This window comes from Artemia sp. Qi Xiang Cuo, chromosome 3 (assembly GCF_049724085.1).
Source record: "Artemia sp. Qi Xiang Cuo chromosome 3, ASM4972408v1, whole genome shotgun sequence".
Classification (NCBI taxonomy): Eukaryota; Metazoa; Arthropoda; class Branchiopoda; order Anostraca; family Artemiidae; genus Artemia; species Artemia sp. Qi Xiang Cuo.
Window position 1 is genome coordinate 85,128,746 of NC_142796.1, and position 26,736 is coordinate 85,155,481.

General features: G+C 33.6%; 1 pseudogene across 3 annotated transcripts; it reads right to left on the reverse strand.

The window, feature by feature from the left end:
- Window positions 1-2,710: 2,710 nt before the first annotated feature.
- Window positions 2,711-26,470, reverse strand: LOC148954676 (general transcription factor IIF subunit 2 pseudogene; annotated as a pseudogene). Of its 3 annotated transcripts, XR_016141585.1 has the most exons (4): window positions 18,770-18,819; window positions 17,004-17,028; window positions 11,605-12,185; window positions 2,711-2,959 (listed from the first exon to the last, which is right to left on the reverse strand). The product of XR_016141585.1 is annotated as a general transcription factor IIF subunit 2 pseudogene, transcript variant X2 (transcript). The 3 variants fall into 3 exon arrangements; XR_016141584.1 differs by lacking the exon at window positions 2,711-2,959 and having other exon boundaries at window positions 11,436-12,185; XR_016141586.1 differs by lacking the exons at window positions 2,711-2,959; window positions 17,004-17,028; window positions 18,770-18,819 and adding an exon at window positions 26,267-26,470 and having other exon boundaries at window positions 11,435-12,185.
- Window positions 26,471-26,736: the final 266 nt, after the last annotated feature.

Consider the following 26,736-nt stretch of genomic DNA (forward strand, 5'->3'; position numbering starts at 1 on the left):
TTTGAGGATGACACTCCCCCCAGAGCCCTCAGGACAAAGGTTGTAAGTTAAGGCCTGGGGGCATATAAGATTTTTTTTATTGAAAGCTTTGTCGTAGAAACTTGAAAAAGGGTTTATTTGATTTGAAATTCAAAGGGCTAGTTCCCTTTTAAATAGTCGAAAATGACTGGAGGGCAACTAACCCCCCTCTCACGCCCACCATTTCCCCAAACACATCCAATCAAAATTTCGAGATAGCCATTTTTTCAACGTAGTTCAAAGTTTTTGAAATTAGGTCTTTGAAGATTACAACCACCCCCCCCCCTCCCCCCCCCCTTTGGTGGTATTGGTGGTGGTGGTGGAGGGTAATAGTACCCCTCCCAATGCTACAATATTTATCTGTGTAGGTTAAGATATTACTTTCATAAGCCTACCGGCACAAGGGGAAAAAAGGTGAGGCCGATCATCATGTGCCTCGTTATTGATTTTTTTTCTTGCGGGGGGGGGGGGGAGGGCTATAGGCTAGTAGGAACTTTATTTTTTTGCAATTTAATGTTTCAATATATATCTTTTTGAATGTATATAGGCTACAATGTTCCAATGTATTTTAAAATATGTATGTAATGTATTAGAACATTAGAGAACCCTATTGTAGAGGTTTTGATGGCTTCAATTCAACCACCTAGAAGATCACAAGTCTCACAGATTCTATTCCAATGAATAACAATACTCTTTTTCCTCTCGAAATTCTCGTGTAAAAATATTATGAAGCTCTTATTCAACAAAACTATGGTTCATCTCTACCTTTTTCAGTTGCGAAAAGTCTCACCGTGCTACGAAATAAGTGTAACTTCAAACAAGAAGAACAGCGTCTGTAGAAGTAAGACAGAAGTGGCAGTTGAATGTCATTTAGGAGAGAACAAGAGACTCAGTTACATCCATTTTAACACCCATCCCATACGGTAAAGTAGGATAAAAGGTAGTAGACTTGCATCGGGAAAACTAATTTTTATTACTTCTTGGATAATCATAGATGATTATTGAGCGTCTAAGATATAATAAGAGAGTTTGATCTTTTTTGGAAACCTGATAGAAAGCTGAAGGATAATTAAACGTGCTCGGCAGGCAATTTGTCTGTTTTTGAAGAACTACTAACAGCTCACCGCAGTACTAAGCGCCTGAGTCCAATACAGCTGCGCTCGCTCGTCCTCAATACTAATCTATTCAGAGCCTCCCTATTTACAACCTCCCAGGAAGTTCTCTATTTCCCTTAAAAAAATTTTACGACACCCTCCCACCTCAATCGCGGACGACCTGCTTTCCATTTACCCCTAACGCGGGTGGCCGAAAAGGGCAATCTTTTGCAATCTGTCATTCTTCATCTGCAGAACGTGCCTTAGTCATGTCAACCTTTCTCTCATTGTAGACATAGAAGGGGGTTTAGAACCACGCTTTTCAACGAGCCTACTGTCCATTCATTTTGCCATCATCTCATCAGTAGAAAAGGGGGTGCCAGTCGTGACAGGACTCCATGTATGGGCATAGAGTCCCTAGGGAGAACACCTGTGCTGTCAGTCGTGACGGGGAACCCTATATGGGCATGGACTCCCCAGGGAGAACACGTTTCCGAGAAATTGATTGCGTAACCTAGCCTACCCTCATGAGCGCGTGACGGGGGGGGGGGCACCATATATGGGCATAGAGTCCCTAGGGGAAATAGATTTATGAGAACTTGATTGCGTAATCGATTGGAAATTTTATTGATCTAGGACTCATGACGGGGTTCCATTTATGGGCATTGAATACTGAACGAACACCATGCTATCATCTACAATTGACTCTAACATCGAACGGGACTCCATTTATTCATGGTTTATTAATATCTGATGGATAATGTCAAGGTCGATTTATTTGTTGTTGTTGTTGTTGTTTGGCCAAGTGTAACGACACTGGGAATGATTTACAAAATCGCTAGGGGAATTTATTGATCTAGGGGAACTAAATTTCCAAGGTCGATTTATTTGTTGTTGTTGTTCGTCCAAGTGCACGCTAGGGGGGAATGTTATGATCCAGGAATAGGAAACAGGATCACGTGTCTCCTTCTAAACCAATCAGAGACTTGGTTACATCTCCTTCTAGACCAATCAGAGGGCTGGTTACATATAGCGGTGGAGGATTGCAGAGAATATAAGGAAAGGATTTTTGCTATAGTTTTATTAGTCTGTGAATTGAATTCAAAGGAGTAAGAACAGTTTGACTTTACTCATTTGGATATATATTTGTGTTGACGAGTGGGATGTTTACCCTATTAGAAGTTGATAGTGGAGTTGATGGCAATAATACAAGAGCACCAAACATTGCGGTGGAAATCACGAGAGGATCACGGCTTTGTCTGGAATGGGATGAAGTATATATAAGATATGTGATATCCTTGAGCAGATTTAAATGGAGGATCAATTATGTTTCGCTGCTAAAGTTGATATAGCACATGTGAATAGACTTCAATGTGCTTTAAGTGTATTAGTGAAACATATCGAAGACAATAAACTGTATCGCTAATTGTATATGCTTAGTATTATTGTTGTTGTTGTAATTATTCAATAAAATTGTTTCGAAATCGAAAATGTTCCCTTTCTTTTCTGGTTAGGTTAGAATGCTAGGGCTAACGAATCGGGGTCAGTCTAGAGTCAGCCGTCAGAAGATTATTTGGGCGAAACATTTTTATTTTCAAAAATACTATAATATTAATAACATAGTTTCCTCACTATTTTTACATAATATTCTCTATTATCTCTATTACATCTCACTGTTTCCTTTAAAAGTTCTTGTAGCGTACGTATATCCGTATTCACACTATATACTTGCTCAATATTATCTCTTATATACGTGTAAAATTCCATGTAGCGAAGGGAGAAGACAAACTCCTCTCTGTGTATGAAGGTTCACCAAATTCTAGCCAAAATGCAGGACTGTTTTCTTCCTGAAATATAGATTAAACCATTATTTCCAATAACTTTATTAATGTTTTCTATACAATTTAAAAAAGCAATCCGCAAATGATTTAGACATTAGAATTTATACATAGTTTCAACTGGTTATTTTTTTTCTGGCATAGTTGAAATGTATATACCTTACCCTTTTCCAAGAAAAGTATAAAAAGTTGGGCCAGCCAACTCCAACCGTTGTATATGAGTAGCGTCATTACCCTTAGCTCTCTTTTCACGAGGAGTCACTCATTTCTCAAAATTTTAGTTCAGATTTAACGGAAATAGTTTATTTTCGAACCAAAACAGGGCTTTTTTTGTAACCAAAGTTTCAAATTTGAGTCAGAGAAAATTTATTTTCCATAATTTTCTTACAAAAAACTAGAGTTTACGGTCAATAATTGTTCAAACTTAAATTTTCTGTAAACTTATGTCTAGTGATAAACTTGTTAGAGTGACAAAAACTTTTTTTTCCACAAGAGGGCATTTTTCAACTAAAAGTAAAGAGTTGCTAGACTAAATCAAAGATGAGCAGAAATAATAACGAATAATTGTTCAAACTTAAATTTTCTGTAAACTTATGTCTTGTTATAAACTTTTTAGTGAAAAAAACTTTTTTTTCCACAAGAGGGCATTTTTCAACTAAAAGTAAAGAGCTGCTACACTAAATCAAAGACGAGCAGAAATAATAACGAATAATTGTTCAAACTTAAATTTTGTGTAAACTTATGTCTAATGATAAACTTGTTAGAGTGACAAAAACTTTTTTTTCCACAAAGGATATTTTTCAACTAAAAGTAAAGAGTTGCTAGACTAAATCAAAGATGAGCAGAAATAATAACGAATAATTGTACAAACTTAAATTTTCTGTAAACTTATGTCTAGTGATAAACTTGTTAGAGTGACAAAAACTTTTTTTCCACAAGAGGACATTTTTCAACTAAAAGTAAAGAGCTATTAGACTAAATAAAAAATGAGCAGAAATAATAACGAATAATTGTTCAAACTTATATTTTTTGTAAACTTATGTCTAGTGATAAACTTGTTAGAGTGACAAAAACTTTTTTCCACAAGAGGGCATTTTTCAACTAAAAGTAAAGAGCTGCTAGACTAAATCAAAGATAAGCAGAAATAATAACGAATAATTGTTCAAAATTAAATTTTCTGTAAACTTATGTCCAATAATAAACTTGTTACAGTGACAAAAACTTTTTTTTCCACAAGAGGGCATTTTTCAACTAAAAGTAAAGAGCTGCTAGACTAAATCAAAGATGAGCAGAAATAATAACGAATAATTGTTCAAACTTAAATTTTCTGTAAACTTATGTCTAGTGATAAACTTGTTAGTGACAAAACTTTTTTTCCACAAGAGGAGATTTTTCAACTAAAAGTAAAGAGCTAATAGACTAAGTCATTGTTCGGTATAGATGAAAGGTCCAATACCTCAGTTAAACTAAGAAATTACATTTTGATATTGTTTGACAATTTACTAAATTTTAAGACTTTCTTTAGTTTCAAAATGTTTTTGTCAGTCACCATCTTTAGTCATTCACAAACAATACTGAAGAAAACTAATTTACACTGTTTATCGACATTAAATTATTAAGAAGGCTATTATTTCTTTGAAATACGCATTTACATTTTTAATTTTCATGTTTTTGATTTTATATTGATGAAGAATTTAAACACAACTTCAACTAGTTATTTTTTTGTTCGGCATAGATGAAAGGTCCAATACCTCAGTTAAACTAAGAGATTACATTTTGATATTGTTTGACAATTTACTAAATTTTAAGGTTTTCTTTAGTTCCAAAATGTTTTTGTCAGTCACCATCTTTAATCATTCACAAACAATGCTGAAGAAAACCAATTTCCACTGTTTATCGACATTAAATTATTAAGAAGGCTATTATTTCTGTGAAATACACATTTACATTTTTTATTTTATTGTTTTTGATTTCAAATTGATTAATAATTTAAGCACCGCCGCAACCATTTATTTTTTTGTTCGGAACAGACGATATTTCCAGTACTGTAGTTCACACATGACGTTACGTTTTGTCAATGCTTTAAAAACTACTTGATTTTAAGGTTTTCTTTAGCTTCCCTATATTGTTGTAACTAGCCAAATTTTGTCAGTAAAAAAAAACACTGAAGAAAACCAATTTCCACTGTTTACCGACATTAAATTATTAATAAGGCTATTATTTCTTTGAAATACGCATTTATATTTTAATTTTCTTGTTTTTGATTTTATATTGTGTATGAAATGAATCACTAAGTCATCTAGTTATTTTTTTTGTTCGGTTCTACTGCATTTTCTTCGACTTTGGTTTAATCAAGGCAGTAGCAGATGAATAGTTTTGTACACACATCAACATTTTAAGGATTTCTATCTTTTCAAAATATTGTGTTCAGAAGCCACCTTCAGTAAATAACGGAAATTGCAGAAAAAAACAAATTTCTAAATATTTATAGTCGCGCTCATTAACACAACTGCTCTAAAATCAACCGCGATGACCAACCCATCTCGCTAGGTAGTAAACGCTATGAGAGAACTGAACACACGAAAGACAAATTCATTTAGTTTTAATTTTAAGTACTGTGTATTTATAGTTTTTAATTAAATTAAATAAACCTAGGGCAATATCTAGGGGGTGAGCACTCAAAACGAAAAATATCTTCAGCTCGTAAATTGATCCTAAAAATCCAGGTGAAACGACTATTTATCCCCAAAAAATGTTTCTCAGACTCGTCAACTGTATTTTAAAATGCAGGTCAAGAAATCCTCCCCCCCCCCCCCCCGCATACCTGACAAAATCTGGTTTTGATAGCCCCTAGAATATTTTTTGTGGTATAACTCCCCCCTCGCCCAATTCTTAATCAGATATCCATTATATGGTCCTGAATAATTTTTTGCTTTACTGCAGAAAATTGTGAAGTCAACCTCCTAAAAAGTAACTTTATCGTTTAAATTGAATTTAAAACCCCTATTAGCAAAAAAGGTTTATTATGACATGAGGAGGTGTAGAAATTGCACAAAACATTTTTTGGGGAAACTTGCTTTTTCGCAGTTTAATAAAAGAAACATTTAATCAAAAACGTTAACAATTATTGGATAAATATTACAAAGCATCATGTTTTTGACTAGTTTATCTATAATTAAATGCAATCATCATCAAAAATTTCTGTATAAGACAAAGCTACTAGTCATACTATTGACAAGTCATCGCAGTACCCAACCGTGTCCGACCAACACTCCTGTGCACCCTCCACCTTCTGCCCACTCTTCAGAGCTATGTCACTCACTTCTTCTAGGGCCCGACTGATATATGTGTAAGTGTCATTAGTGGATATTAGAAAAAGAAAAATCGGATATCAGCCGATTATTATTATTATTTTTTTTTATGCGCAACTTATCTAGAAGATGGTGCCAGATTTCCTCATGTGGTTTTCGCTTGTACAGTACTTAGGGGTATAGCCACCAGCCAGTGCCGGATCCAGGAGGATGAGGGGGAACCTCGCTCCCCCAAGACTTTTTTTGGCACCCTTGGTCCTTGTGTTTTCTTTTCTACTCTTTTTTAGAATAAATTCGTCAATATGGTCAATTATTGGCCCCTATGTCACTTTGCACCTCCCCCATAAGATTTTGCTCATTGACACACTTTTCACATTGGTCCTTCCCCAAGAGTTTGCTCTCGATCCACCACTGAGCACCCGCTAAGGTTGACCATGATATCAATTTCCACTGTTTATCAACATTATATTATTAAGAAGGCTATTATTTCTTTGAAATATGCATTTACATTTTTAATTTTTATGTTTTTGATTTTATATTTATGAAGAATTTAAAAACAACTTTAATCGTGTCTTAAAAAAGTTATTTAAACTCACATCAACCATTGGAGAAACATCGCCTACATTTGAACAATTCATTATTATATCTCTGTCTATATTCCAATTTCCACTGATTTTAAAACCTTCAAAACCACAAAATAAACTATAATAACGGTTAATTATTACGAAAATCAAGCGAGGTGAAAAATATAAAACACTAATTGTCTACAATTTATCACATATCCCCCATGGGAAAGGCTTCGAGCAGAAACAAAACGTCTTTCATCAACATTTATATTTCTATTTCTACATCCTAACGGCACTTTTTCCCAACAGAAATATTCTCTATATAATTCAATCTTGGTGATAATTTACCTGACACAATTACCTTTAACATGTCCACGCGTAAAAGTAAGTCGATAAAATGAAAGCAAGACACATAAAAAGAATTTCATATCAGAATTCTGGCAAATTCCTTCAGTGTAAAATTTCCCGTGAAAAGTTTTCTCCCTGGAAACTTACCTTCCCATGGAAAAGCTTCCTTGTGGAAAAAACAGCAGAAAACTCACCCCCCCCCCTCAAAAAAAAATGCATGCATAGTTCACAATAACAAATACTGTGCGTATACAATTGGAAAATTTAAAACTTTAAGGCTTTTCTATAAGGGCTCTAGGGTGAATTTGTTACCTTCAAAGATATATTTTTTGGGTTTTTCAACTATACTGGACAGAATGGTTATATCAAAATTTTGATCAAACGAAATTGGGAAAAAGGGGGCGTGGGAGGGGGCCAAGTTGCCCTCCAGCATTTTGGTCACTGAAAAGGACACTATAACTTTTAATTTCCATTTGAATGAGCTGTTTCTTGATGTTCTAGGACCACTGGGTCGGTACGATTACCTCTGACAAAAAATTAACACGCATCCGTGATCTTTCTTCTGGCAAAAAATACTAAGCTGCAAATTTTTGCAGATATGAGCTTGAAACCTATGTAATAGGGTTTTTCTGATACGCTGAGTCTGACGGTGTGATTTTCATTAAAATTATTTCAATTGTAGGGGATTTTTCCCCCTCTATCCAAAATCAGGTAAATTTTCTCAGGCTCGTAGCCTTTGATGAGTAACACTAAACTTAATAAAATTTATATATTTAGAATCAGCATTATAATCCCATTCTTTTGATACATTTATTGACATCAAAATTCTGTTTTTAAAAGTTTCGATCACTATTGAGCTGTATCACTTAGTTTTTTTTATTGTTTTTTTATTACGTATATGAGGGGGTTCTCCCCTTAGGCAATACCACGCTCTTTATGCTATATTTAAAATTTTGTTTAAATCACAAACCCCTGAATAACAAAGACCGTTTAATTAGAATTTCTGTTCGTTTTAAGTTCTAATGTTGCTTCTTACTTTCAGTTGAAAAAACTTGTTTTTGTAATTTAATTTCTGATCGTTTTTTAAATAATCCTGGGAAATCCGGCGCCCCCTTCATAGAAATGTCCCCTAACCCAAGGAAACATCCTCCACGGAAAGATTCTCCCGAGTAACCCCATCCTCAAGCCCCTCTAGGGTTAGCAACTTAGGTTAGGTTACACTAGGTTAAGTGGCACGCCCCTTAACCTAGTGTAACCTAAACTAAGCTGCTAACCCTAGAGGCTATCAAATTCTAGGGGCTATCAAAACCATATTTTGTCAGGTAAGCGAGGGGGGTGGAGGATTTCTTTACCTGCATTTTAAAATACAGTTGACGAGTCTGAAAAACATTTTTTGGGGATAAATAGTCGTTTCACCTGGATTTTTAGGATCAATTTACGAGCTGAAGATATTCTTCGTTTTGAATGCTCACCCCCTAGATTTTGCCCTAGGTTTATTTAATTTAATTTAAAACTGTAAATACACAGTACTTAAAATTAAAACTAAATGAATTTGTCTTTCGTGTGTTCAGTTCTCTCATAGCATTTTACTACCTAGCGAGATGGGTTGGTCATCGCGGTTGATTTTAGAGCAGTAGTGTTAATAAGCGCGACTATAAATATTTATAAATTGTTTTTTTCAGTATTGTTTGTGAATGATTAAAGATGGTGACTGACAAAAACATTTTGAAACTAAAGAAAACCTTAAGATTTAGTAAGTTGTCAAACAATATCAAAATTTAATCTCTTAGTTTAACTGAGATATTGGACCTTTCATCTAAGATGAACAAAAAAAATAACTAGTTGAAATTGTGTTTAAAGTATTCATCAATATAAAAATCAAACTCTTTAAAATTAAAATGCAAATGAGTAGTTCAATGAACTTATAGTTTTCGTAATATTCTAATGTCTATAAGCAAAGGACTTTGTTTTTCTTACTTATTTCTTGTTACTTACTATTCATGGTGACTTAAAATCTCACTATGATTCAAAATTATAACTTAAAATTGAGTAACTTTTAAAACAATATCAAAATTTAATCTATTATTTTAACTGAGATATTGAACCTTTAATATATGAAGAACAAAAAAATAACTATGTGAAGTTGTGTTTAAATTCTTCATCAATATAAAAACAAAAACATGAAAATTAAAAATGTAAATGCGTATTTCAGAAAAATAATAGCCTTCTTAATAATTTAATGTCGATAAATAGTGGAAATTGGTTTTCTTCAGTATTGTTTGTGAATGACTAAACATGGTGACTGACAAAAACATTTTGAAACTAAAGAAAACCTTAAAATTTAGTAAATTGTCAAACAATATCAAAATTTAATCTCTTAGTTTAACTAAGGTATTGGACCTTTCATCTATGCCAAACAAAAAAAATAACTAGTTGAAGTTGTGCTTAAATTCTTCATCAATATAAAATCAAAACATGAAAATTAAAAATTTAAATCTGTATTTCAAAGAAATAATAGCCTTCTTAATAATTTAATGTCGATAAACAGTGGAAATTGGTTTTCTTCAGTATTGTTTGTGAATGACTAAAGATGGTGACTGACAAAAACATTTTGAAATTAAAGAAAACCTTAAAATTTAGTAAATTGTCAAACAATATCAAAATTTAATCTCTTAGTTTAACTGAGGTATTGGACCTTTCATCTATGCTGAACAATGATTTAGTCTAGTAGCTCTTTACTTTTAGTTGAAAAATGTCCTCTTGTGGAAAAAAGTTTTTGTCACTAGCAAGTTTATCACTAGACATAAGTTTACAGAAAATTTAAGTTTGAATTGTTATTCGTTATTATTTCTGCTAGTCTTTTATTTAGTCTAGCAGCTCTTTATTTTTAGTTGAAAAATGCCCTCTTACGTAAAAAATAAATTTTTGTCACTCTAACATGTTTATCATTAGACATAAGCTTACAGAAAATTTAATTTTGAACAATTATTCGTTATTATTTCTGCTCATCTTTGATTTAGTCTAGCAGCTCTTTACTTTTAGTTGAAAAATGCCCTCTTGTGGAAAAAAGTTTTTGTCACTCTAAAAAGTTTATCACTAGACATAAGTTTACAGAAAATTAAAGTTTGAACAATTATTCGTTACTATTTCTGCTCATCTTTGATTTAGCCTATTAGCTCTTTACTTTTATTTGAAAAATGTCCTCTTGTGGAAAAAAAGTTTTTGTCACTCTAACAAGTTTATCACTAGACATAGGTTTACAGAAAATTTAAGTTTGAACAATTATTTGTTATTATTTCTGCTCATCTTTGATTTAGTCAAGCAGCTCTTTACTTTTAGTTGAAAAATGCCCTCTTTTTTAAAACAAAGTTTTTTTCACTAACAAGTTTATCATTAGACACATGTTTACAGAAAGTTCAAGTTTGAACAGTTATTCGTTATTATTTCTGCTCATCTTTGATTTAGTCTAGCAGCTCTTTACTTTTAGTTGAAAAATGTTCTTTGTGGAAAAAAAAAGTTTTTGTCACTCTATCAAGTTTATCATTAGACATACGTTTACAGAAAATTTAAGTTTGAACAATTATTCGTTATTATTTCTGCTCATCTTTAATTTAGTCTAGTAGCTCTTTACTTTTAGTTGAACAATTCCCCCTTGTGGAAAAAAAGTTTTTGTCACCCTAACAAGTTTATCACTAGACATAAGTGTACAGAAAATTTAAGTTTGAACAATTATTTTTTATTATTTGTGCTCGTCTTTGATTTAGTCTAGCAGCTCTTTACTTTTAGTTGAAAATTGCCCTCTTGTGGAAAAAAATTTTTTGTCACTCTAACAAGTTTATCATTAGACATAAGTTTACAGAAAATTTAAGTTTGAACAACTATTGACCGTAAACTCTAGTTTTTTGTAAGAAAATTATGGAAAATAAATTTTCTCTGACTCAAATTTCAAACTTTGGTTACAAAAAAAAGCCCTGTTTTGGTTCGAAAATAAACTATTTCCGTAAAATCTGAACTAAAATTTTGAGAAATGAGTGACTCCTCGTGAAAAGAGAGCTAAGGGTAATGACGCTACTCATATACAACGGTTGGAGTTGGCTGGCCCAACTTTTTATGCTTTTCTTGGAAAAGGGTAAGGTATATTTATTTCAACTATGCCAGAAAAAAAACTGTTGAAACAATGTATTAATTCTAATGTCTGAATCATTTGCGGATTGCTTTTTTAAATTGTATAGAAAACATTAATAAAGTTATTTGAAATAATGGTTTAATCTTTATTTCAGGAAGAAAACAGTCCTGCATTTTGGCTAGAATTTGGTGAACCTTTATACACAGAGAGGAATTTGTCTTTCCCCCTTCGCTACATGGAATTTTACACGTATATAAGAGATAATATTGAGCAAGTATACAGTGTGAATACGGATATACGTACGCTAGAAGAACTTTTAAAGGAAACAGTGAGATATAGTAGAGTGAGATACTTGGGAATACATGGAATGCCTTGGTGTTAAAACCTCAAAAACTACGAAAGTGGACTTGGTCACATTGACATCTGAAATACTTGCATATTTCTGGGAATAATCACACAAAAGTCTTTGCAAACATTTCTACTCAACAGACGTAGCAGCTTGACATTCTAAACGTTGCATCACTTTCCCAGCCATACATATTTTAACACCATCAGACAGGAAATCCTCCTTTTTATCCCGCTGATATTCGTAAAAATCACCAAGTGACTGATTTTGAATAGGAGTAATAAGCATCTTATAGTCTTTTGGTATCAAATCACTTTCTAATCTCATTGCTTCTTCTGTGAGAGATAGAGAAACCGATGGTTTCTGACCAGGAGTTTTAGCAATCTTTAAAGTTGCAACAGGCATGTCCGATTTTGACTTCTCCCATCTGCTTGAAATATACTTTGGGACTTTCAAAAGCCATACACTGTTTCTAGAGTTCGACGTATCGAGTTCAAGCTCACTGCTGTTAGCAGCTTTCTTAGAGTCTAGCATATTCCTAAAAAAAAATAAGATACAATACTTAATTACACATGTAAAAAGATACATAAACGCACAGTCAGTCCTTCTGGAGTAGGGAGGGATAACTTTGGTTATGATGCTGCTTCAAAAAAAAAACAAAAAAAACGTAGATTATTGGAAAAACTACCAGGATGTTGTCCCTAAAACCTCAATTATCGATCTTTTCAATGATGCACCTCACCCCCAGACAAAATATTTGAAAAATAGTCAGTCATTATCATGACGCTCTTATAAAAAACATCATTTGAGCCAAATTATTTGTTTTTATCAGTGGAGCCTAATTATCTCACAAACTATTGGCTGTTAGGGCTATAATCATTGACAAGCTTTCTAGGGTTGTAATGAGACAAAGGTTGAGATGACTGGGACACGTTTTGCGGATGATAGATTACCACAGATTGTCCTTGTCAGTCAGCCATCAAAGAAGGGCCAAAGAAGAAACAGGTCATTCCCAAATGGGGTAGGATGAAGTCGTAGGGATAGACTTATGGGAATGGGTAATTCCTGGGAGGGTGTAAAGAGGAAGGCTTTGAAGAAATTGGAATGGAGGAGCCTGCATAGCTGAGTTAATCTCAGGCGGATTGGCACTACAGTGACTTGTCATTAGTTGTGTTCGTATTGACTGTTAAATACTAATTGAATTTTTCTACACCTTCGCTTTTGTACTTGTATTGTTTTTGTTCATAAATTTGATTGAAATCTATCGAAAAACCGACGTCCTAGCCGAGAGGTTAGCATGCTAGACTTGAAATATTTTGTTTGTGAGGATGGGGTTTGAGTCCTGGTGTTGCTGGTTATTTGGTTGGGAACGGGGGTCAGTGCTGTGACCCTGTAAGCCTAACCAAGAGTCGACCCAACTCTAAATGGGCACTTGGAGAAATATGGGGGAAAACACAGGAAGCATCAGATGATTTTCCCCCAACCACACATTGCACTCTCAGCCAAAGGCAGAGAATCAGGATATTCGTACCTGTGCTATGCAGATCATTGGTCAGCTTGCAAAATATAAGTATCCAAAGACAACTACACACTCAAAAGATGGTTACATCTTCTTCAGCTGTTTGGTGCCATCAGTTTTTAGTTTATTTTGGTGAGTTCTCACATTAGTTTTTTTTTTTTTTTGCTACAACCAAAAACTACACAACCACATATGGATTTAATTTTTTTTTATTGAATTGCCAATTTTTACTATATTTGAGACATATATGTATGTTTCAACTTAATCAACTGAAAATTGCACAAGGTGACAAATTACAAGAAACAGCATTTACAAAATTACACATTTTTGTAATTTAAAAATTACAAAATTGCACAAGGTGCCATGAAATAAGAAACAGCAAAATCACATTGAACTGCACATGAAAACATTGCACAATGAAATCTACAGTGAGAAGACAAATCAATATTACAATGGAATGAAGAAATATGTTAGTTTAGCATGTGAGTCGGTGGATAAACAGGAGGCAGGAACTGGTTTTAGTATATATGACATGTCTCAAATTACACAAGGTAATACACAAGGATGCACAAATATGAAGTGCAACAAGATTTGCAGCTAAAAGACAAGTGACAACAAACATAACAATGAATCCCAAATAAACATAATGACACAAAAACCTACGGATGATCATCTTCAGTTAGAAGATAATGTATATGGATTTTAACATTGTATCATAAACAAAATCTGTGGTTAGAAGATAAGCAATAGTGAAAATGAAAACGAGTCCCAGGAGAAAACAAATCTGATGAAATGAATGATACTTTGACGCATTAACAGGAAGGAGGAATTGAAGTCTAGCTAAAATTTCTTAATTTGATTTAAATCACTGATTGGACACCTCATGACTTAAAACCAAAGAATGGCAGGATGATTATGCTGATGCAATTAGAGAATCAAATATATACAGGCTTGTTCCATGCCAAGTGCTGAGACAAAGATGAAGCCCTGGCTCCTGATACTATTATAATCATTGTCTCAGTTGATAATTAATTAGAACAATTATTAATTTTTTATCACTATCCTTGATTCTGGTAAAAAATCTCATCAGTCCAGATTTTTTTTTTTTTTTTTTGACAATTTTGATTTTTATGGGGTAGTTTTTCTGGATACTTTCCCAACACTAAACCAAATTCAATAGACAGACATGTCGAAAGATGTAAATAGCTATTGCATAAAAATAAAAGTAAAAACAAATGAAAATATAAACAAAAGATACAGGTCCAGATTGGTTGCTCTTTTGGGTAGCAGGAAAAAGTTGAAAAAAAATTATGCTATATTTTTCTTTTTCACTTTGCTAAACATTTTAGGACAGAAAGGTAGGGACACGAAAAGGGGATGGGCAATTATCCCCTATATCTTTCCTTTTATAGATTTTGAAAAAAAAAAAACGTTTTGCTATTTTCATATATATATATATATATATATATATATATATATATATATATATATATATATATATATATATATATATATATATATATATATATATATATATATATATATATATATATATATATATATATATATATATATATATATATATATATATATATATATATATATATATATATATATATATATATATATATATATATATATATATATATATATATATATATATATATATATATATATATATATATATATATGTGTGTGTGTGTGTGTGTGTATATATGTATATATATATATATATATATATATATATATATATATATATATATATATATATATATATATATATATATATATATATATATATATATCTATATATATATATATATTCTTTCTGTCCTAAAATGTTGTCCTAATCCTACCCTTTTTGTTTTAATATCTTTCCTTCAGAAGAGTAGTACTTCTAGTCTATTAGCTTTTTATGTAAACTATCCAGAGGTAAATTTTGGTAAATATATACAAGATTCCATAACTGGTCTAGGGACAATGTGAGCATGCTAATCAATTCCTTTTTTATACTCTTCCTAAGTGAAATTTTCAATTTGCTTGCTAATACACCCCTCCCCTTTTATGGTCCAATATATAGACCTAGCCCAAGTAATACTAATACTACTTCTAACAACTTAATGCAGCCCAACCTGTCTGAGGCTAACGAGCTACCCACACTCTTCCTCCATCTCAATCTGTTCAAATGCTTCTCTTAACACTATCCCAAGAGGCTCTAATTTCCCTTAAATCTTTCCTTTCAACCTCCTCCTATCCCATTGAGGGATGCCCTACCCTCCCCTCTAATGTGCAAATATATGGCCCAAATTATATAATTCCAATATATTCTGTCACCCACTGCTGGTTTTCCACTGAGCCACAGAGCTAATTGTTTCTTAATAGGCTACAGACAGATAAAACCATTGTGTTCTCAAGTTTTAAACAGTAAAAACTTGATTGTTTGCAACAAATGTAAATATACTGTGGAAACTCTAAACTTGCTGTGATTGAATTAACAATTGTTCCTTTAATAAATATCCTGTGAAAACAAGGACAGAAGAACTTGGTTGGGTAAAATTCTAGACAAGCTACTTTTTCCTATCTTGGAAAGAGGTTAGATTATGAATATGAAACTTTCAGGAATGGACCTACAAACTAAAGAATGTCCTGAGACAGTATTTTGAATTACCTACATCAACTCCTTCTCTCTCTAGAGGGCACCAACCTTTGATCTCCATTAAAAATTTGTGTGTTATACAAGTGAAACTTTGCAAAATAGATCTTTTGCTTAAATGAAATACAAGAAAAGTATTCTCAGTTTCACAACTTTGCTCAGTCCTAGTTTCTGAGGTTTCAAAGATCTGTAAACAAATTTCCTAAATTTAGAAAAAAAAAACAGGTAAAACTCTACTTTAGCTACTTTTGGCTATCCTAGAAAGGGGTTGGGTTTGGAAAATGAAACATTCAGGCATGGGTCTACAGGTTAAAGTGTGTCCTGGGAAGATATTTGGAAGAACCTATATCCACTCCTTCACCCTCTAGAGGGTCCTGAAATTTGCCTACATGGCAGGTCTATAGGCCTACCTATAGAAATTTTGAAAAAACAACATTTTACCTTAATTTTCAGTTAAAAGTTTCTGTTTCTCTGGATTTAGTTCTGAAAAAGAAATTCTTGTTATTTGAGTAGAATTTTAAATCATATCAATGTTGTTTTTTTTAATTTAGGAAATGTATTAGCATAACTTTAAAACCTTATAAATTGGGATTGATCAAAGTGGTGAAGCTGAAAACAATTTTGCTGCACTTCATTTAAGCAGAAGATCTATTGGTCAATATATACCAAATCATATCATTGAGTTTCAAATAAAGTGAATACACCATTCAATGCCTTTTTTTATGCTGATTACGAATATAATAAGCATTTCTAACGGAAATGAATTTCAGGCCTCCCCCCCCTATATAGGCTATACCTAACCCAACCCTGAATTGGCATATATAGGGGGGGGGCTGAAATCCATTTCCGATAGAAATACTTATTATATTCGTAATCAGCATAAAAAAAGGCATTGAAAAGTGTTTTCACTTTAGTCCTAACTCAATAATATGATTTGGTATATATTGACCAATCTATTTTGCAAGGTTACACTTTATAACACACAAATTTTTAAAGGTCAGAATCCTCTAGAGGCAGAAGGAGTGGAGGTAGTTATTTCAAGATACCTTCACAGGACATACTTTAGCCTGTAGACCCATCCCTGAAAGTTTCATTTTCTCCAACCTATCCCTGTATTTGTAGTGCTTCAAAGATTCCAAAAGACTTTATAAGAAACCTAGTCCTTGTGAGGTTAAACATATTACCTGACAGACACTGTGTAGACTGACTTCCAAAATTCTTCTTCTTCTATTTAACAGCAGGCGGGCTTTTCAGTAACACTATTTAGCCCTTTTCCTTTTGCGTCACTCTGTGGGCTACAGAGCTACTGGCTTGATTGCCTCATATTTATTAGATATATTCAGATATCTTTCAGCAGATCTTTCGACTCTAGGAGTTCAAATATAAGATGATAGATGTCGATTTCTATACTCTGTGTGCAGGTATAGTTGGCTAGGCTCTTGGCTGATAGTGGGATTTTGTGGTGTTTGAAGTATTTTAACAGTTTAGAAAGCAAGGTATGTTGTGCAGACGACAGCATATTACATTCAAATAGGCAATGGTCAATTGTTTCATTATTCATATTACAATGCCTGCAAAGAGGGGACAGGGGAATTGAACCACTTGAATTAGAAAGCTTATATGAGAATGCAAGGAAATTTAGTCCATTTGTTTCAGAACGAATTCTATGATAAATTTTAGAAAGATACTTATTGGGAAAGGGGGAAAGGATAGGATTAATCTTATTAAAATTAATATCTGATAGCCTCCATCGGTAAATATCTCTAATTGGGATTGGTCTCCCACTTGGCTGGTCAATATTTATAGCATTTTTTGCTATTTCATCAACCTGATGATTACCACTTATGCCAGAGTGGCTAGGAATGTACTGAAAGTAAGTTTTTATGCCACTTGAAGCAAGATTATCAATAATACTGAGACAATGATAAGTGTCAATGTCCAACTTGTATTGAGGAGCTGAGGCCAGCAACTCAAGGCTTGATAAAGAGTCAGAATAGATGATAATATTATTCGAATTTTGAATCAAAGATTGGTTTTGCTTAAGGTTTTCTAATGCCATGATTATGGCAATTAAATCAGCAAACATTATATATAAATTATTAAATAATCTCTCGCCCATTGCAATTTTCAGGTGAGGAAGGAAAACACCACTTGCAACCTTCTCATTCATTTTTGACCCATCAACAAATATTTGGAAGTGATTTTTATAGGTAATTGTATTAAGTTCTGCAAATTTTTTCTGAACAAAAGCAATGGGGGTTAAATCTTTATTCCATTTTGAAAATTCAGTATTTATTATGGGAGATGATCAATTCCATGGAGGGGATTGGGGGAAATTAGGTGCAATAGACTTTGCTGGTACAGGGAACTTCTTTTGAATATTGGCATACTCATCTGCAATACCTCTATACATGGCTGGATTTCTTAACCAATTATGTAATGTGTGTGAGCTATTTGATTCAATTTTTGTAAGATGTTTTATCAAGAGAAAGCTACGTCTCTCCCTTATTGTTGTTAATCCACTCTCCATAAGCAGAAACTTGGTGCTTGTGGGTTTCCTAAGACCAAATATGAGACGTATTATATCATTTTGTGTTGTTTCAATTTTTTGCATCTGGGTCTTTGCACATGCACCATAGACAATGATCCCATAGTCAATATGGGGTCTTATATGTGATTTATAAAACTGGAGTAAGGTTTTCTCCTTACAACCCCAGGGTGTGGAAAGAAGTCTTTTTAGTATATTTGCTTTTCTATAACATTTTTTTATTGTGTTTGAAATGTGGAAGTGGAAATTAAGTTTTTGGTCAAGCATGAGACCTAGGTAATTAATATTATTATCTTCTGGAATAGTTGTTTTATTTAGAGTTAGTTTTGCATTAACATGGTTTCGCTTCCTGTGAAATTGGATTATTTTTGACTTGGTGGGTGCAATGGGTAAATCTGAATGTCCAAAATTTGTCCTCTTTCAAAATTTTAGTTTATTTCTTCATGAATAAGTAACGACCAAAGTATAAACACATCCTGACAAGTACTGACAAAACTGTTTAAAAGTGACTCCGCGTGCCTCAGCGCCTCTAGAGGGGAAATGCTGTACTACTTAACCCCTCTAAGCCAATATATTAAATTTAATACAGCTTTTACGGAACAAGTATAATCACCTACGGAACTTGAAAAATTTAGTCGCCAGGTTTGAATAGGAATGGAATCGTCTCCGGAGACGCGGACAAAGGGTCACTTTTTTGTGTGGAGAGGATAGGTTTTGTCAGTACTTGTTGTATGTGTTTATACTTTGGTAACGACTAACGACCGCAACAAAGAAGAGCTACCTAGCTTCCATTCTAGCCATTCGTTCTATTGGGGCTTCAGCTTTGTCCGAAACATGAGTACACATATCTAGGCCGTAGGATCAAACTAAAAAATATCGGTCACCAAGGGTCTCGGCCCATATAATAGCTCCTCCCATTTCCTTTGGTTAAGTGCTTCATTGCATAGTAGCTCGAGCAACTTTGTAAAATAGTGCAAACCTGTATTATTTATGATTGCAAAAGCAGAAAGACAGGGGGTGAGCCAGCAAAGGTGGAAAAGAACTGTTTACTAAGACAACGATAGCCCTTATTATTTTGTTGTATTTGCCAGACAAATGGGCTTACCATTGGTCCCGTCTACTTATATTGACAGTTTAAGCCAAACTGAGAAAATTGAAAAATGAGAATCGGAGGGTGCTCATTAAATCACAAATGGAGAGTTCTTATCCTTTTTTTTTAGTCGAAAGTGATTAAAGACCGACCAGCCGCGGGGATATTTTCCAGGGAGGTTACTTTTCATGGGTTATTTTCCTGGGGGGGGGGATATTATCCGCGGGGAGGTACTTTCCATGGGAGGAGACTTTCCAGAACGTATTTTCCGAGGGGAGGGGGGTAAACACCGGTCAACAAAATGTATAGCCCCGTTTTTGGTGTCGCAAATGTATACAACCTTTTTTTTGAAATGATTGGCTTCATTGTCCTCTCAGTTTATTTCAATGAAGTAAATCGCTTCAATACAGAAAATACGTTCTGGAAAGTCCCTTCCCATGGAAAACACCTCCCCGCGGAAAATACTCCCCCCCCCCCAAGGGCAAATACCCGGGGAAAAGTACCCTCCCTGGAAAATACCCCCTTGGCTGGGATTATAAAAATTATTTTTAAAAAATTACAAAAAAAATATGGCTAATTGACTATTTTAATTGTAAACTCAAGAGGCCACTGCAAGAAACATGTTCAATACGTTATTCCATACCCCAGGTTTACAAAAGAAGAAACGCATTTTCACATTAATTTTGGGAAATAACGTAAGATATTTTGCTGAATTCTACTACTATTTCTGCTAGGTCAGGCTGTAATAATGGAAAAGGTAAAGATAACACTAGTTTGAGATTGGAAAAGAAAACTAAGAATGAATTTATAAGGGCAATCAAGGTAATTATAAGTTTTATTTGAACAATGCCATAACGTGATGACATTTGAATAGGGAGTTTAGTGGTTCGCATTGATATTTCAGTTCCAATGTTTTATCAGTTTTTTCTCAAAGGAAAATTATGTGGCCGGCATGAATTGCCGAGTCGCAACTTAATTAAATTTAGTCACTTCCTTTTTTCGCATATTTTTATTAATATTGGTTTGATTTTTATTGTCTGTAGCACTGGGAAGCTCAATAAGGAGATAGCCAAATACTAGGTTTTAAAAATTTTTTCTCTTTACTGAGAAAAGGAGATGATAACCGAGAATGAAATTCCTAGAGATGTGCATGACTAAAATCATTTGTTTTGACATTTGCAAAAGTCTTTTGCTATGTCATAGTAAAGCTTAATGATTAAGCTAAGGCATGTTATGCAAGCAAGGCCATTGGTGGATCTAGTAAGGGGCCATACTCCCACCTCCCTCAGGCTTCAAACATGCCCTAGACAACTCAAAGTTTGATTAGCAACTGACAATAAATTTGGTAACTAGAATGATTAAATACTTTCAAATAATCTTAAAACAAACTTTGAAACATTCCAAGTTTTCTAATAAACTTGTACGTAACCCGAAACTTGAAAGATAATGAAAATAATCGTGAGCGTTAACTTAATGAGTCATAAAAAAATGTTTTCTCATGACAAGTTTTACGTAATTTGCAGTCATATCGTAATTTCAATCACAGTTTAGAGATAGCCATTTTGTCCAACATGGTTGAAAGTTTTAGAAATTATCTGTTTAAGGATGACAACCCCCCCAGAGCCCCCATGACAAAGATTGTAAGTTGTGCCCTGGGGGAATATAAGGTTTTTTCAGATAGAGGTGTCGTAAAAATTCAAAAGGGGCTCATTCAATTGAAAATTGAGAGGGCTAGTGCCATTTTTAATTGTTGAAAGTGACTGGACGGTAACTAAACTCACTGTCACGCCCACCAGTTCCCCAAACACATCCAATCGAAATTTTTAGATAACCATTTTGTTGAACGTTGCAGAAAGTTCTGGCAATCAGGTCTTTGTGGATGACACCCCCCAACTCTCAGGGCAAGGGTTTTAAGTTAGGCCCTGGGGGAATATAAGGTTTTTATTGAAAGTGTTATCATAGAAACTTCAAAAGGGCTCATTTGATTGGAAATTGAAAGGGCTAGTGCCTTTTTTAATAGTTGAAACTGATTGGAGAGCAACTAACGCCCTTATCACACCCACAATTATCCCAGACATATCCAATCAAAATTTTGAGATAACTACTTTTTTTTATGTAGTTGAAAGTTCTGGAAATTAGGTCTTAGAGGATGACAACTACCCTCACAGCCCTTAGGGTAAGGGTTGTAATTTATGCCCTGGGGGCATATAAGGTGTTTATAAAAAGTGTTGTTGTAGAAACGCAAAAAGGGCTCATTCGATTGAAAATTGAAAGGCCTTGTGCCCTTTTTAACAGTCGAAAGTTATTGGAATGCGTGACTTTTTTATAGTAAAGATCGATGTGGGTATAATGTATTATTTTTGTGTTGTTGTTGTTGTTTAGGCCAGGGCACTTCGCATCGAAATTGTTCTCGTAGGAACTTCGAAAAGGGCTCATTCGATTGAAAATAGAAAGGGCAGATGCTTTTTTTAATAGTCAAAAGTGATTGGAGGGAAATTACCCCCCTCCCACACCCACCCTCCCATTTGCCTTTATGTTTGAAAACTAAATGTTGCCTTAAGATTAAATCAAAATGCACTATGCTAATGCTAATTCCCAATAAGGCATCTCAGCAGTATCCCAAGAACGACCGAAGGTATTATGTTCAAACTTTCGGGGCTGCTTTTGCTCTTAAAATTTAACCAAACCAAAATAGAGTAAGTGCATCCAAGCTATCAAAGAAAGTAAACAGATTTTTTTGTGAATGGTATCAAGTTTTCCATTTCAGGTCAACTAGAAAAGGTATGAAGCTAAATTAGACACTACTATTTGTGTGCAGATTTTTAAAAGGGTGTATGTTGTTAAGAATTGCTGAAAAATATTTTCCAGCATACAAATAGCAGGCCATACTATAAATTCTTAAAAAAACAAAAAGATTTAAAGTATTATATTCTTTTTCCCTGAAAAGACTATTTCAATATAAAACGAACAGAAATTAATTAAAAAAAAACTTTTTCACAAAATAAGTTTTTCACAAAAAAGTAGAGCTCCATTAAACAAAAAATGAGCAAAAATAAAATCAAATAATCTACCAAGCTTGAAACTACTACAAATCAGCATCGATAAATAGATGAAACCCAAAAAGAACAGAAATTACAATAAATAACCGAGTCAAACTGAAAAAGAGCAGAAATTACAATAGTTAGCTTCCCAAGGCCAGAACATAATTTGCACTTTACTGAAAAAAATACAAATGAATGTGCATTATCCGTTTAATATACATATACTGATATTTAGTAAACAAAATGTTAATATTATTTGATTTATTAAAGTTATAGAAATAAAAACATTTATATTTTTCAGTAAAGTGCAAATTTTGTTCTGGCATTGGGAAGGCATATGGGTTTTGAGCCCAACTTATGTTAATTTCTTTTCGTTTTGAGTTTGACTCGGTTATTTATTGTAATTTCTGTTCTTTTTGGGTTTCATTCAATTATCGATGCGTATTTGTAGTAGTTCTATGCTTGATAGGTTATTTGATTCTATTTTTGCTCATTTTTTGTTTATTGAAGTTCTTTACTTTTCTTTGAAAAACTTATTTTGTGAAAAAGTTTTTTTAATTAATTCTAATTATACATATTCAATTCTTTTGATGTTCCTCAATATTTTAAAAACTCACTAAAAATTTCACAACAAACATTTCTTAACAGACGTTTGGTATTTTCTTGGATAGGGCTATTCCACCAGTTATTATAATAAAAACAAAGGTAATGTTTCAAATTTTGAAGGACATTTTTATGGCCCAAAAAAACAGTATAAAAGAGGAAAAATTAAAGGAAACATTTTTCCTTACCAAAAAGAAAAAAGTTTTGACGCTCCATGACGCAATATCAATTGCAATGCTATAGCGTTGCCTATAGTAAAGGCAATGCGGCTCCAATGTTTTACTATTTTTTTCCCCAGAGACACTTCATACGGGAGGGGTCGTCACAAAAACTTCGAAAGGTGCTCATTTGATTGTAAATTGACAGTTCTAGTGCCCTTTTTAAGAGTCAAAAGTGATCAAAGGGCAACTAGCCCCCCCTCCCCACGTTCTTCTTTTCCCAAATGCATTCGATACAAATTTTGAGATAGCCATTTTCTTACAAATATTTCAAATATCATATAACAAAAACACCGGTGACGACGCCACCCTCCAGGATCCGTGGGCAGGCGTTGTAAGTTATGCCCTGGGGCATATATGATTCTTATGGAAGAAATGCTCGTATAAACTTCAGAGACGGCTTATTTGATAAGAAATTGAAAGTTCGAGTTCAATTTTTAAGAGTCAAAAGAGATCCCTGGGCAACTAGCCCCCCCGCCTTCCATGCTTTTTTTTCCAAACCCATCCGATGAAAGTTTTGAGATAGCCATTTTGTTAAATGGCTTTGTTAAGAGATTGGAGGGCAACTAGTCCAGAACTCAAAGTCCTGGTTGAACTCCTTTGAAGTAATGATGCTAGGCCTGTTTTGAATTTTTTTTTTAGTTTTTATGATTGAATTTCAATTTGAGCTTCTTTTATTTTGTTTTTTCCTTCATTTGTTTTGCTGAGAACGGCCCTTGGATATAGGGTCAAAATATTCATTTAAAGTTGCGTTCCACTGTCTTATATAAAAAATTTCACTATTGTTCTACTGATTGTTTATCATCCGAGAAGAACTTATGAGATAGCTATTTTTTAAAAATAGTTCAATAATCATATAATGAAAATTCTGGGGTCAACACAACCCCCCAGGGCCCGTGGGCAGGCGTCGTAAAATATGCCCTGGGGGAAAATATGGCTCTTATGGAAGGGGTACTCGTAAAAACTCCTGAGGGGGCTCATTTGATTGAAAATTGAAATTTCAAGTTCAGTTTTTGACAGTCAAAAAAGATTGGAGGGCAACTAGCTCCCCCCACGCCCCTTTTTCCCAAAATGCATCTGATGAAAATTTTAAGTTAGCCATTTTGTTAATAATAGTTCAAAAGTCAGATAACAAAACTCAGGTGTTGACAAAACCCCCAGGGCAAGGGGGGCATTATAAGCTATGCCCTGGGGTTATATATGGTTCTTATGAAAGGGATGATTATATAAACTTCAGAGAGGGCTCTTTTGATTGGAAATTGAAAGTTCGAGTTCACTTTTTAAGAGTCAAAAGAGATCCAAGGGCAACTAGCCCCTCCCCCCTTCCACGCTTTTTTTCCAAACCCATCCGATGAAAATTTTGAGATAGCTATTTTACTAATGTTATCATTTATTTATTTTTTCTAGGAGATATTGTATTTATCTGCTTGTCGCTTTCAAAAACATTTAATTTTTTACAGTTATGAAGTATACAGGTGGCAAATATATTGGTTTTTGTATTCAAAATTTAATTAAAAATATTAAATTAAAATTTTTTATTTGATTTTCTTAATTTTAGTTTTAATACTTTACTTGGAACAAACTAATTTGATAATGTGTTACTTTTTACAAACACTGAGTTTAAAGGCATTAAATATTTTCATGTTTAATAACTAAGTTCAAAACTGCCGATATTTAAAAAAAATATCTGTCCAATGCTTCAGCGTTGCTCAACCAAACTGAAGGCTGGGAGTTTTAAGCGGGGCTCCCATGGTGTCAATAAAGTTAAAAAAATGTTTGTCCTCACACAAGGATTACATCTGTTTGACTTAACAGCAGTTTTTCATAGAAAGCAACAGAAATACTCAGACATGGAGCTGAAAAAAATATCTTTTTTAGCATTTTTTCCTATTAATAGTAAATGAAAATATTTTTGTTTCTTTTAGCAAGCTAAATATTTAAACAAGTATGCACGATTATATTTGTAGAAACTAATTTGTATGTTGTTTATTTGAAATTTTCCATACGTCTTCTGCTATTGGTTGAACTTTGAGGACTTTCTTGAAAAAGTTAAATAATTTTTAACTTCTTTCCGACTGCAATAAAGTCAACAAAGTTATGCGAGGAAAAGGGTTTATTAACTTTGTGGAGTTTATTATAAATTGGGATTGATCAAAGTGGTGAAGCTGAAAACAATTTTGCTGCACTTCATTTAAGCAGAAGATCTATTTTGCAAGGTTACACTTTATAACACACAAATTTTTAAAGGTCATCAAAGGTCAGGATCCTCTAGAGGGAGAAGGAGTGGAGATAGGTACTTCAAAATACCTTCACGGGACATACTTTGGTCAATATCTACGAAATCATATTATTGAGTTAGGACAAAAGTGAATACACCATTCGATGCCTTTTTTTATGCTGATTACAAATATAATAATCATTTCTATCGGAAATGAGTTTCAGCCTCCCACCCCCAATATAGGCCAAGTCTGGGGTAGGTTAGGTATAGCCTATATTGGGGGGGGGCTGAAATTCATTTCTGATAGAAATGCTTATTATATTTGTAATCAGCATAAAAAAGGCATTGAATGGTGTATTCACTTCATTCCTAACTCAATAATATGATTTCATAGATATTGACCCATACTTTAAGCCTGTAGACTCATCCCTGAAAGCTTCATTTTCTCCAACCTATCCCTGTATTTGTAGTGCTTCAGATTCCAAAAGACTTTATAAGAAACCTAGTCCTTGTGAGGTTAAAACAATCAGCATAAAAAAGGCATCGAATGGTGTATTCACTTTATTCCTAACTCAATAATATGATTTCGTAGATATTGACCCATACTTTAGCCTGTAGACTCATCCCTGAAAGTTTCATTTTCTCCAACCTATCCCTGTATTTGTAGTACTTCAAAGATTCCAAAAGACTTTATAAGAAATCTAGCCCTTGTGAGGTTAAACATATTACCTTAATGTGTAAACAAAACACACTGTCTTCTTCTTCTATTTAACAGCAGGCGGGCTTTTCAGTAAAACTATTTAGCCCTTTTCCTTTTGCTTCACTCTGTGGGCTACAGAGCTACTGGCTTGATTGCCTCATATTTATTAGATATATTCAGATATCTTTCAGCAGATCTTTCGACTCTAGGAGTTCAAATATAAGATGATAGATGTCGATTTCTATGCTCTGTGTGCAGGTATAGTTGGCTAGGCTCTTGACTGATAGTGGGATTTTGTGGTGTTTGAAGTATTTTAACAGTTTACAAAGCGAGGTATGTTGTGCAGACGTCAGCATATTACATTCAAATAGGCAATGGTCAATTGTTTCATTATTCATATTACAATGCCTGCAAAGAGGGGAGAGGGGAATTGAACCACTTGAATTAGAAAGCTTATATGAGAATGCAAGGAAATTTAGTCCATTTGTTCCAGAACGAA